General features: G+C 44.3%; 1 pseudogene; it reads left to right on the top strand.

The window, feature by feature from the left end:
• The window catches only part of LOC118678647, a 29,155-nt pseudogene extending 20,411 nt beyond the window's left edge, over positions 1-8,744 (top strand).
• The last annotated feature ends 5,680 nt before the right edge of the window (positions 8,745-14,424 follow it).

Here is a 14,424-nt window from a genome sequence, read left to right on the forward strand (position 1 = left end):
CCATCCCATATCCTTCTACTCCATCTCCAGAAAATTTCTAGACCAAGAATCAACTCATCATTCAACACAAAAACAGAAAAGAATGCAAATTTCTAAGTATTTTTTTAAAAAAATTTAGAACTAAAGTCACAATAATAGATAATATGTAGGATTTAGTAGGCTTACCATTTCCTTCTGCCATTTTTGGAGTGTATTTTGTAGGGTGTTTTCCTTCCTTCCTTCCTTCCTTCCTTCCTTCCTTCCTTCCTTCCTTCCTTCCTTCCTTCCTTCCTTCCTTCCTTCCTTCCTTCCTTCCTTCATCACAAAAGGGATTCAGAGTTAGTGAATAATTGCTGACAAATGCAAAAGCTCTAAGTCTCTGGAACTTTGCTTGCTGATATAGAATGCCCCACACTTTGGGCAACAGGACATAGCTGTCTGCTGCAGGCTCTGGCCTCAGGCATCCTCCAACGCCCAGGTCCCTACCCCAGTGCCAGCCAAGGGGGCTTCAGGACAGTACCTCCTCTCTGACTTTCCTAAGCTTTTTTTCTTCTGTGTTGTGCCCCTGCCAGTTCCCCCTGAGCTCACTTGCATTGATTCCTGAAATCATTAATATACAAGCTTTTTTTCTTTACTGCTTCAAACATTAAGCATGAGTAACTTCTGATAGTTAAATGGAAAAGGTGAGTTAACAGGCTATTGGATACATAATGTTCTTTAAAACTCTTGGTTGAGGGAGAGAGCATTCTAAGCAATAATTTTAAATCCTTTCCAATGAGTACCTTGAAGCAATGAAAAGGAGTAAAAAAGGCAAACTCAGTGGAGAGCATTGAAAACTAAGCTTAAATAACAAATAATTTATTCTATAAAATCATACAAAATACTGGAAAGGATTCTACACAGTCAATTTGCTTCCCCATGTAGCAGCTGAAGAGGTAAACAAAAATGTTGAATTCTATATTAGAGAATTAATATAGATTTGGAGGTGGTATTAAATACCTGAAGATGATGAATCATTACCGCAAATGGATTGGCAAAGAGGTTTAAACAATTTTTAGTGATACGAAAAGTTAATACAATGAAAACATTGGGTTTTGCACAAATGATAAGCTTCTCCCCCACTTCTGCCAAAAAAAATGAACACTTTCCAATATTTATAGAGACCACTAAGCACAGTGGTTAAACCAGACTCTGGAGCCAGGCTGCCCATGTTTGAGTTGCAATCCTGTCACTCTGAGAGAAACATCTTTGGGTACATCAACTAAATGCTCTGCCCTGGTTTCCTCATCTGTGAAATAGGGACAATAGGTGAGTCACTCATGTGAGTGCTTAGAGCAGGGGTGGGCAAACTTTTTGACTCGAGAGCCACAATGGGTTCTTAAACTGGACCGGAGGGCCGGAACAAAAGCATGGATGGAGTGTTTGTGTGAACTAAGATAAATTCAAAGTAAACATCATTACATAAAAGGGTACGGTCTTTTTTTTTTTTTTTAGTTTTATTCATTTCAAACGGGCCGGATCTGGCCCGCGGGCCGTAGTTTGCCCTCGGCTGGCTTAGAGTGAGGGCCAGTACACAAGCCACTGTGTATCAGCTATTTCTATTTGCTACACATGCATTCTTGGCTTGTTGGGTAGCGCTGTCTTTGGGACTGTGAGCTCTGCAGGAAATGCATCTGTCAGCATGCTGGATGCCTTGGTCTTCACAGAGCGATGCTCGCATCCCATGGTTCCTTATTCTTTAAAAGAAACTTTTGTTAATTGACTTCAAAGAGGAAAGGAGAGAAAGAGAGAGATAGAAACATCAATGATGAGCCCACAACCTGAGCATATTTCCTAACTGGGAATTGAACCATGACCTTCTGGTTCCTAGGTCCACACTCAACCACTGAGCCACGCCAGCTGGGCGGTTCCTCATTCTTGGAGTATAGGGAGGGGAGTGTCTTCCCATCTCACTCCCACTGCTCAGGGTGCTCCTATCTGTGGTAAGGGGCCCAGTGGTCACCTGTTCTATCCTCAGGACTTCACTCAACAAATGTTTATTGAGTACCTGCTACGTGCCCAGTGAGGTGTTAGTAATACTGAGATTGGTAGGCACTACTTGCTCTGGAGACCATGTGAGACATAGTGAGCAGCAAACATGTAGACATGGCAAAACGTATGCCATGAAAGCCACAGGATGCATCAACCAGGCTTTGGAAGGATCAGGAAAGATTTTATCCAGAAGGGGTCACTTAACTGAATGTTAAAGACTTGATGGGATTCTCCAGATCGATAAGAGCAGACGAGGCAGAAGAAACCAAGCACCAAAGTGCCCAGTTGGGAGATAGCAAGTCATGTTCTGTGGATCTTACCCTGGTCTTGGGTTAACCCGAGGCTGTGACGAGCCCATATGGGCCCTTTCTAGTGGAGAGGACAGAGTTCTCTGGATGAGTGGAGAATAGGCGGGACCGGCCCCTGCTGCTCCCGGCTGGGTGCCCTATGTTGTGGTCCTGCACTCTGGCTCTCATAACTCTTCGGTATACCAATTGTTTTTCTCCTCAAGGTCAGGGACTGCATGAGCTTTCTCTCTATATATATCCTCTGGGATAGCATATCAAATTGAGGTTCTCAGACTTCATCAGAATCACAGGGGGAACATCTTAAAAATGCAGCTCTCTTTGCACACCCAGCTCTGCTGAATCACAGTTCTGGGGTGAGTGCTGGAAATCTTCATTTTTAATCATATAGGGCAGGGCAGAAGCAGAATTTAAAATACATTCCCCAGGTAACTCTGATGTGTATTATAGTAGAAGAAACCATTGCCGAAGGCCTAGAAAAGAGCCTGGCATATCACTTACTAAATTTTTTTGAGTAAGTAGATATCTGGGAGGGGAATGGGGTGTAGATAGAGCAGAGCAATGGAAAGCCACTGGGTGTGACAATGGGCAGCTACTTCCATCCAAAGGAGCACTGACACCTTGGATGGGGGAGGGGAGGGGCACAATGACGTGGGCCATTCTGAATCTTCTGCTCCCCAATATAGCCTCTCAGGAGAATCCTTGACTCAGAGCCCAGCTCTGCCCCTTCCCCCAGCTTTTTCTTGTCCTCGTTTTCCACAAGGCAACATTTTCCCAATTGCTTCTCCAGGAGGGGTTAGCCACACATTTAGGCTAGCTACCCTTGTAGCCCCGGTGAGTACAGAGCTGGCATCACCACAAGCTCACGGTTTGTTGTGGTTTGCTACACTCTGGTTTTGCATGCTCCTCTCCACTCCTCTTTTTAAAAATAGAAACATTTTTCCTTCAGACCTCCGCAGACCAGCTGATGAAGCAGCCAAAATTTTCAACAGATAAATGTATCGAAAATGCCAGATAAATAGATCCAGATGAATATAGTGCAAACTCCAGGTAAGAGCCATGTAAGCACAGTCCTTCCCAAGCCATGGGGTTCAGCCTTGGCCGCACACAGGAATCCTCTGGGGTGTTTTTAAGAGTCTCCTGCCTGGTTCCATGTCAAGAGATTCTGAGGTATCGGTCTGGGTGCAGCCTGGGCATTGGGGATTTTTTTAAAAAGCTCCTGTGGGAATTCTGATGTGCCGTCAGAGTTGAGAATGACTGATCTAGAGATGCCATCCACTGAGAAGTTCTAATGGTAATCTTCAAGCATCCCAACAAGTCAGTCCATGGAAGGGAGTTACGGCAGGAGGGCATCAAACCATATCATCAGGGCCCAGAGCTGGATTCAAGGGTGGCTCAGCAAAACAGCTGCTCAAAACCCCGTTGTAGCATCTCCAGAACTGGAAGGCGATGGAGAAAACTACACTTAACAAGAACACTTTTCAGGCTGGAAAGAATTCTTTGATAGATCGCTTCAAGTTTAAAATGATCAAAACCCCAAAGGGCATGCTAGGAGGGGCATTTGAGGGTTTCCAAACTAAGAAAAATGAGCTTGGTTAACCACAGTTTTGTTTTGCTGGGCGGGAATTAGAGATTGTGCAGCCAAGGCTGAATTGTTGACACCAGCAGTTGGTGTTCTCCAACTTCCCACCGTAAGCCTTCAGCCTTTTCTACATATTGAACCTAAATGTAAAGAATATCAGTTTGGAAGGGATCCAAGTTAAGTCGTCTTGTCTCAGTCTGGACCTGCCCATCTGCTCCCCTACTTCCCCTGGCCCAGACCCCCTGCAAAGACAGACAGACAGACAGACGTCCAGCCCATACTGCCAGTGATAATGAAGGGGAAGCTCAGAGGCATGCATTCTCAGACAGCATTTTTATTACGATTGTAAAACCTGTAGCCAATTTAGGTTAGATTTTTAAAATTGTGTGGCTATTAAATTTTTCCCCAACATGTTTTCTATTTTTAAAATTCCTTACTAATGCTGATACTTAAAAAATATTTTTTAAAAATGCATATTAAGTCAATGCTTAACCTTTCTCAAGAGATACATAAGTGAAAGGATAGGTTACCTAACAAGGGATCGTGAGCAGAAAGGAGCATCTTTCTGGCAATTAGTCAGATGACAAGGCAGTAAACAGCTAGAATCCCCAGTGAAGAGCCAAAGTTCTCCTAACTGCCATCTGAAGTAGGCCTGGTGCCTGGTGCAACCCCACAGCGTTGTGCATGTTCAGTGTCATGATCCAGTTTGCTTGGGGTGCTGCCAAAGTGGTGTCTCTCCTCTCTGGGAGTTTATAACCCTAATGGAGAGAAGGTCCCTTTCCCCATACAGTACTAAGCAGCTATATAGCAAACGATATCTCTAGCACAGATTACAGAACATATACCTACATTCTAACTCAGTTATCTCATTGGCAAATGGGATAATTAACCACAGGGTTGTTGCTAAGTGAAATAAGTATAGGTCATTGACATGAAATATGTAAGCACCTGAGCATAAGAAATGTTACTTTTCCATATATTAATCAATGGGAGAGAGAACTTAAATATCACCAGGTCTAGTATCATCATGTTAAAGGTAATGAAAGTGAGGCCTGGAGAGGTTAAATGAATTGCCCAAAGTCACACAGCTACAGATAGGCACAGCTAACGACTAAAGGAAGGGACTGTTATTTTTCTTTGGATTTCTCATAAACTGGTTGCCAAGACTCTTCAAAATTCCACATTGCCCCCCAAAATGAGTGCCCCAGAACACCACCTGAGGCCGTTTAAATGACAAAATGCTAGTCCCTCACCCAGGTTGAAAGCCACATTCATCTGTTTTCAGTTGAGAAAGCTGCTGATGGCTCTTACCGTGCCTTTCCCAGTTGAAGCACAGAACCAAAACATTTGCAGCCTGAGGATTCCCTCCCACTGCTTGTAGATCAAACACAAACAGAAACAGAGGGAGGCCCGGCCATCTCTCACTGAGAGAATCGATATCAATGAAACAGACAAAATCCCCAAATCTCAAAATAATGAAAACAAAGATATCCAAGTAATAAAATCTGCTAGAATCACAAAGACAACACAACTCCGATCTCAGCTGCTCCAAGAAAGTGTCCATTAACAAGGGATTAACACAAGGTAAGTACACAACCAGTCAATAGGAAATGAAAACATTTCACACAGTCTAGTTGCATTTGAGTCCACCCTAGGACGACGGATGCGGGTGTGTTGAGATGCTGTGGTTCTGACTGGAGAGAGAGCCTCCAGAAGCCTTCAGCCAGATAGATGCCATAATAAAGAAACACCCCAAACTGCTATTTGTTGGACTGAAAATTTGGAACTGAGAGGCCAGGAGATGAGGCAAAGCACTGATGAACTGCTCTATGTTAGCTTAGTCTGATGTAATTTTCAAATTAAAATTTGAAAGAAAGCCCTGGAAAGAATGTCTCGATCACTGTAGTGTCTTTTAAAATATGCATTTTAGTCAAAGTTCCCAAATGTAAGAGCTTTAAGGGAGGGGAGGGGAGGGGGGAAGGCCAAACAAAACAAACAAACAAAAAACAAACAACAAAAAAACCAAAAAAACTGGAATAAAACTTTATTAGCTTATCATAAAATGAGTAAAACGTCATTTCCTTGCCCCATGTGAAGACAATGTGGCCATGTTTCAAAATAAAGCATAACCAATGGACATAAGACACAGGGGGTTAGGGGAGGCTAGGGGACTGTCAAAGGCGGGGGGGAAAAAAGGACACATATGTAATACCCTTTGTAATACTTTAAGCAATAAAAAAAATCATATTTTGGATGAAATTGGAGGCAAATATAGAAAATATAGTTGACCAGTGGGCATAAATTAATACAATAATTATACTCTTATAATGGCAGTGATATTCCTAGTTAATAGCCAAGCAGCCTAGAGAGTTGAATTAAAGGTATGCTATTTATATAAAACTTAAAAAGTAAAACTTTCTTTTTGCTTATTTTATTTGTAGTTATAACTACACCCATTTGATCAGATATGTGTAACCAAGTGCAATGGTTTCAGATAAAGTGGATCTAGTGTGTGTGTTTGTTAATCATTAGCAATTCCCAAGAAGATTCCTAATTTAAGAAACTGCCTGACCCTGTGAGCACTCTGGTCTCAATACAGAAGTGGCTTGGCATGAAAATGTGAGCTACACCCCTGGAAATGTATTACAAAGAAGAGACCAGAGGAGAGGGAATGGCCAAACTTTGAATCCCTCATAAGTGTTGAGCCAAAATGGGTTCAGACCATGTTTAAGTGAAAGTCTTACCAATGATCACCAGTAGCTCATATTTCACACATGACCGATCAAGACAAACACTTGATCTACCAAGGGACAGATTAAAGTGAGACTCTCTCATAAAAACTCTGACTAAACCATAGGGTTTCCCTATGATGGACTTGTCACTATCCTAAAAGAAAAGTCATATTTGTGATGGCTTCACCCATTCCTTCCAGCACTCTGCCAGAGGTCTGGCTCATCAATGGCTGTCTAAAAAAGTCTTTCCTCCACAGCTATTATGTCTACACGTGTGTGTATACACAGGCTCACAAAAATGATTTGTTTTCCAACTACAAAAATATTCCTCATCTCATCTACTAGCATCCCATGTCCCCTAGGGAAAAACATTACTTCAGCAAAAAGCAAAACTTAGTCCCAATAATTTGCTACTTTAAATGCAAAGGATTTGAGGCAGGTGTTTGGGGCTAAAAACATATTAGCAAAGACTTAGAAGAACAGACAAGAATACTTTTGTAATTGTTTTCTATATCTAGCTGTCGGGAAATCTTTTCATGTAGATGGTCTCCAAATCTTCTAAAAACATCACTTAGCAATGTAGCAAGGCTTCGCATCCTGCCCTTTTTAAAAAAATTTCCCTAAGCAGAGGCTATTTTAATGTTCAACTGATCAGCAGCCAAGTGTGCTGCATTCACCATCATCCACGAGGAATTATGAGAAAGGTGACCCTCACCGATGGCGTTTGCAGAACTGTATCTGTGAAGATGTGGGAGAGAGATTGGCCCCACATGGGAAACTAGTGGAACCTGAAGTGGTAGGAGGAAGTGACTCAGAAGGAGGAGATGCGTGGTGCATGAAACAAGAAGATAGTAGTGAAGAAGAGGGAAACATTGAGGAGGAAATAGAGTGGCGCTCTGGCATGATGGTCAGAGAGCACAGGAGAGAACAAAGGAAGAGATGGAAGTCATGAAAGTGGAAGATGAGGGGACACTCTGGGAAGGAATCAGAATCAGAGTCTGAGGATGAGGAGATGAAGATGAGATGGAGCCTCGCCTTAAACCAGCCTTCATTCGAAAGAAGGACCGAGTAATAGTTCAAGAACATGAGGCGGAAGCAATGAAACAGAAGGAGTTGGAGCAGGAGGCAAAACACATGGCTGAGGAGAGGCGCAAGTACACACTCAAGATTGTAGAAGAGGAGACCAGGGAAGAGCTGGGGGAGAACAAGAGATCCCTGGATGCACTGAATACTGGTGATGAAATGAGGAGAAATATGAGGCGTGGAAACTTTGGGAGCTGAAGAGAATCAGGAAGAACAGAGGAGATTGAGAAGCGCTTGAGAAGGAGAAAGCAGAAACTGAATGCATGTGAAACCTGACTGAGGAAGAGAGGCCAGCTGAGCTTCGGGCAAATAGTAGTTTTATCAACAAAGTTGCTAAGGGCAAATATAAGTTCTTACACTAGTATGATCCCAGGGGTGCCTTCTTCATGGCTGAGGATGAAGAGACTTCAGCGCACCTACCCTGGAGGATCATTTCTTTCTTTTTTTTAAAATATATTTTATTGATTTTTTACAGAGAGGAAGGGAGAGGAATAGAGAGTTAGAAACATTGATGAGAGAGAAACATCTATCAGCTGCCTCCTGCACACCCCCCTATTGGGGATGTGCCCACAACCAAGGTACCTGCCCTTGACCAGAATCGAACCTGGGACCCTTCAGTCTGCAGGCCAACGCTCTATCCACTTAGCCAAACCAGTTAGGGCGGATCATTTCAACAAAACCATTCTTCCCAAAGTCATGCAGGTCAAGAACTTTGGGCGCTCTGGTCCCAAACACACCCACCTTTTGCCTCAGGACAGCACCTCCTCTGACATAGCAGAGGGCCAAGCGAGTGCCCAGAACACGAAGTTCTTTGAATAAAAGGCAGCTGGGGTATGAGATGTATTTGAATGGATATCTGCCAAGAAGTGGAAAACTACTTCAAGTTCAACTACTTATTCTTCAGCTGTGGGACATGCGAGCAAGTCTCAGCATCTGGGCCTTGATTTGCTTTTACCGTTATTTACATGGCCCATGTATCCAGCCTTTTGGACCTGCTGCCATACTTGGGACACTGGACAACCCAGTCTTTGACGGTGCTTTGTGAAGTTTGGACTTATGCTTAGAAACCCACAGAAAAGCACCATCCAGCTAGGATTACCCCCACTTAAAACTATTTCTGAGAAATCTTAGATTTCATCACTGCGCTGGCTTCCCAAATTCACTTGGGTTGCTTTTCCCAGCCCCTTAGCTTAGGTCAGAAACATGCGCATGTATGTGGACAGTGTATTGCTTCTACCTTACAGGAAATCTAAGCTCATTGAAACTTGTATTTTTGGCTGGAGTCCATTTTTCTAGGTGAACATACTTTTTTAATCCATTTATGAAAAGAAAGAAAAAAATCGGAAGTCTTCCCTATCTATAGGCTGGTGACTAAATTACCATTAGAATTTAATTTCCTCATCAGTTTTTTACTCACATGTTTCAGCCAGGAGAAATTTCAGAACTTTTCCCAACAGAAGACACAGAAGCATGGGGAGAGGACCTTCTCCCAGAGGAAGAGGGGGACAGCACCCAAAATAAATTGCTGCCACTTCAGCACAGCCTAAGGCCATTGCCCAGAAAATTATCAATTTAAATAACAAGGAAGAAGGGAGTGAATATTTATGGAGTGTCTACCTCGCGCATGCTTTGCTGGGAACCTTATATAAAAGCAATGTTAGCTATCCTTTTTAAAATAACCATGTGCTAGACATTGTACTAATTGTCTTACCTATGTGTTTTTTCCAGTTTATTCTCATGACAATGTGATCAGCATGTAGGTAGTTATCTCCATCCTATAAAATAAAAGGCTAATATGCAAATTGACCAAACAGAGGAACAAAGCAGGAGCTGCCCCCTGGTGGTCAGTGCACTCCCACAGGGGGAGCGCCGCTCCGCCAGTAGCCGGGCTTACAGCTGGTGAGTACAGCAGCGTTGGTGGGAGCCTCTCCTGCCTCCACAGCAGCACTAAGGATGTCCAACTGACGGCTTAGGCCCGCTCTCGGCAGGGAGCAGGCCTAAGCCATCAGTCAGACATCCCCAAGGGTTCCCATACTGCAAGAGGGCACAGGCTGGGCTGAGGACACCCACCCCTCGAGTGCATGAATTTTGTGCAACGGGCCTCTAGTTTTACAGAAGAGGAAATGGAAGCTCAGAGAGCTAAGTAATTTGGCCAAGGTCACACAGCTAGTTATTCTAACTCCAGCTAGAACTAGAGGCTGGAGCTGCCAGACTGCGGTACGGCTGTTTGCTCTTTTCTATGCAACACAATGGCTCCCAACAGGCAAAGCTCTCCATGGGAAAGATCTCCATTTCCTATTAATCTTCATATTCCCAGCTCCAGTCCATTTCCTCAGTCATAGGAGGCATTCAGTAAGCGAATAAAAGTAGAGAAAAGTAGGTATGGTGTGTTAATATATTGCAAAGAAGAGAGGGAAATAAGAAACAAGTGGGTGTCCTTCATAATTCAGAGTGACACCATGTTGCACCATTTCTGGTCGGCTGCATTTAATGACGCCCGATTTACATGGTCAGAAAGCAAGTCAACTGCAGCGACCATCATTTTGTGAGCCTGGTTGGACTCTTCTTACCTGCTGACTTCCATTAAATGCCGTTTAGAAAAATAATTGTGTGACTTTGCCCTGTTGGCTTTAAGTATAAATAGTCAGTTTGGCTGCTAAAATATAATATTCAAGGAGCGCAGAGAGACAAGCACATTTTTTTGAAGGTGCTTTAACTGAAGACAGGAGAGACTAGCTGGTTTCTCACTGCAGCCTGCCACATGTGCGCTGCTCGCTCTGCTGGAGGGGCTGTGCCATCCATGTCACAGAGCCATCAGTCATGGATTATGGCTGCCAGGGGTGCCCGGTTTAATCTCATTTTTGAATGAATTAATATTATTAGGTCTGACAAATTAATGGTATTAAATGTGCAAGGTGAGTATGAATAATGTCTACATCTACCTATTACTAAATGTGCTCCATCCTTGTGTAAGAAAGCTTATTGAACCAAGTCCGTGGACTCCTCTATTCTAAATTCTAAAATACCTCCTTAGAAGCCTTAAAAAGATGGGTTACTACACCTGTGAACAAGTGTTTAAAGATATAAATTTATACATCAGTCCATGATGGATGTGGCTACAAAAGAGTTCATCACCAGAGAAAGCTATGACATTGTGGTAGTTTATTACAAATATAATCGTAAGTATATTGTATCCAAGAAAATCTATCCTATCTAATAAAAGAGAAACATGGTAATTAGCGTACGACCGCTACCCTTCCCGTTGGCTAATCAGGGCGATATGCAAATTAACTGCCAGCCAAGATGGCAGCCGGCAGCCAGGCAGCTTGAAACTAACATGAGGCTTGCTTGCTTCAGTGACAGAGGAAACCAACGCTCCCCGCCTGCCTTGCTGGCCTCTGAGCCTGCAGTTTGAAACATTGTAACAAATATAGAAGCTAAACAAAACCCCAGAAACCTGCTTTCAGCGAGCCGGGATCTCAGAGCTGGAGTTGATACAGTGTTTTGATTATAGAACCCAAAAAACCAGATACCTGCTTTCAGCACCAGAGGCCTCAGAGCTGGAGCCAGAGCTAAAACTGGCCCAGAATAAAAAAGAAAAAAGAAAAAAAGGAGCAGTTGGGAGCTTCAGCCCTCAGCCCCTCACCCAGACTGGCCAGGCACCCCAGTGGGGACCCCCACCCTGAAGGGTGTGTGACCAGCTGCAAACAGGCATCATCCCCTCACCCAGGCTGGCCAGGCCCCCCAGTGGGGACCCCCACCCTGAAGGGTGTGTGACCAGCTGCAAACAGCCATCATCCCCTCACCCAGGCTGGCCAGGCACCCCAGTGGGGACCCCCACCCTGAAGGGTGTGTGACCAGCTGCAAACAGCCATCATCCCCTCACCCAGGCTGGCCAGGCACCCCAGTGGGGACCCCCACCCTGATCCAGGACACCCTTCAGGGCAAACCAGCCAGCCCCACCCATGCACCAGGCCTCTATCCTATATAATAAAAGGGTAATATGCCTCCCAGCACCGGGATCAGCATGACAGGGGAAGGCGCCCCAACCTCCTGATCAGCCCTGCTCTGTGCCTGATAGAGGGGAGCTCCCCAACCCCCTGATCACCCTGCGGCTCTGTGTGTGACAGGGTGCGACGCCCCCCTCCCCCCCCCCCCACGGGCCCTGCTCTGTGTGTGACAGGGTAGCGCCATAACCTCCCCATCGGCCCTGCCCTGAGTGTGACAGTGGCGGCGCCCCAACCTCCTGATTGGCCCTGCTCTGTGGGTGATAGAGGGCGGTGCCCCAACCCCCGGATTGGCCCTGCTCTGTGAATGACAGGGGGCAGCACCTCAACCCCCTGATTGGCCCTGCTCTGTGCTTGACACGGGGAGCTCCCCAACCCCCTGATGGGCCCTGCTCTGTGAGTGACAGGGGGCAGTGCCCCAACCCCCTGATGGGCCCTGCTCTGTGAGTGACAGGGGGCAGTGCCCCAAACCCCTGATGGGCCCTGCTCTGTGAGTGACAGGGGGCAGCGCCCCAACCCCCGGATGGGCCCTGCTCTGTGAGTGACAGGGGGCAGCGCCCCAACCCCCGGATGGGCCCTGCTCTGTGAGTGACAGGGGGCAGTGCCCCAACCCCCTGATGGGCCCTGCTCTGTGAGTGACAGGGGGTGGCGCCGCAACCTCCCCATGGACCCTGCCTTGAGTGTGACAAGTGGAGGTGCCCCAACCCCCCAATCAGCCCTACCCTGAGCGTGACTGAGGGTGGCATCGCAACCTCCCAATCCGCCCTGCTCTGTGCATGACAGGGTGCGGCACCCCAACTCCCCAATCGGCCCTGCTCTGAGCCCGACCAGGGGCTGCACCTAGGGATTGGGCCTGCCCTCTGCCACCGGGGAGCAGACCTAAGCCAGCAGGTCGTTATCTCCCGAGGGGTCCCAGACTGTGAGAGGGCACAGGCCGGGCTGAGGGTCCCCCTCCCCCCCCCCCAAGTGCACAAATTTTTGTGCACCGGGCCTCTAGTCTTCTATAAAAGCTTTGATCCTCCTCACCTGCCCTTCCTCCTTCCAATAAATAAGTCATTGCTAAGGTTTACCCAGTTCCAGACCAAATGCTTCAGTGTATCTTAATTTGAAACCATTTTTATTTCCTAATCCAAACCTAAATGAAATATGTTGTTAAAGTTCAGTTTTGCTGACACGGGACTCTATGTCTGTGGTTGAAGTTTTGGGAAGATGATGATCAAATGTGAATGAACCCAGGCGATGGTTTTGTCTGAATGATGTTTTTAGTTATTAATTTAAGGGATCCATTGCTGTGAACCTGCTCATTTTAAATCCTGGATACTGTGGCACACATTGTGGTATATAGCCATGTTACCTTCATTCTCCGCTTTTAAAAAAAATCTTGATTTTAAAAAATAAAAACATTGTCTTAAAAATAACAAGACTTTGTTCAGGTAACAGGTAGAGATTCCTTGAAAGGTAGATTCTTCCCCCAGATTTATGGTGATTCTATTATCCTCTGGGGATTAGCAGTTCCGGCCAATGAGATGTAAGAAGAGGATAAAGCTTTTGAAAACTAGTGTCAAGCACAATGCTTGGTACTTGATAACTACTTACTTCATTCATGAGATGTATTCAGTCTAAATGTTCTTAATGGGCATTTAACAGGAAGATGTTCTATACACCTGTACCTTTAATAACTCTCACACCTTTTCCTAAAATGTACATACACCTACTCAGGTGACCATATCATTCCCCTCCTTTTATTTTTCCTATTATTTTCTTATTTAAAATTCCTATTACTTTCTTATTTAAAATTTCTAGCATTTTTCACTTTATTAAAGCCTTTTGCCAATAATCTATAGAAGTGCTGTCCCAATAGTCATAATGCAAGCCACATACAAAGTTTTAAATGTATTGGAGACCATTGAAACAGATGAAATTATTGTTACGTTTAATCCAATGCCCATAGATCCTTATTTTAATTGTTTTCATTATATTCAGGAAATAGATGACATTAATTTGTAAGAATCTTCTGAGGTTATGTCTTATCTCTCGAATGACATTTTAACATCCCCTTATCATATTTTCTTTTTTGTTAAACAGAACATGATTATATTTAATACACAAGTATGATACAACCAAAGAGTAACACACCAGAGTAAAACAATAACAAGAAAAATGGTTATTTCATTTGCAATGCATGGAAAATGGTTAACATCTTTAGTCATAAACAAGCTCTTAAAAACCAGTAATGCAAGGAAACTGGGAAAAATAAAATGAAATAATACAAGTGATGATTAAGCATTAAGCATATTCGATGATTTTGCTGAGCAGTGGTGAAAAATAATGTCTCTGCAATATCACAGTGAGCATAATAAAGACACTGACACCTAATGTTCGTCAGTTTTGAACAGTGTTGTACAATCCTTTCTCATATTTTCAAATGGGATCAGTAAAGAAAAAGGAATTTTTCTAAGAGAAGGCTGAGCAATGCATTAGCTAAATTTTCTATGCATACATGGAAATGTCATGAATGGGAAAACACACCATGTTTTGATTAATGGAGAGTCACTTGTGCCATAGTTTGCATTAGTCATTGACCAGTGACAATGGCATGATCTAGGCCAGTGATGGCGAACCTTTTGAGCTCGGCGTGTCAGCATTTTGAAAAACCCTAACTTAACTCTGGTGCCGTGTCACATATAGAATTTTTTTGATATTTG

The sequence above is a fragment of the Myotis myotis genome, unplaced genomic scaffold (assembly GCF_014108235.1).
Source record: "Myotis myotis isolate mMyoMyo1 unplaced genomic scaffold, mMyoMyo1.p scaffold_m19_p_1, whole genome shotgun sequence".
Lineage (NCBI taxonomy): Eukaryota > Metazoa > Chordata > Mammalia > Chiroptera > Vespertilionidae > Myotis > Myotis myotis.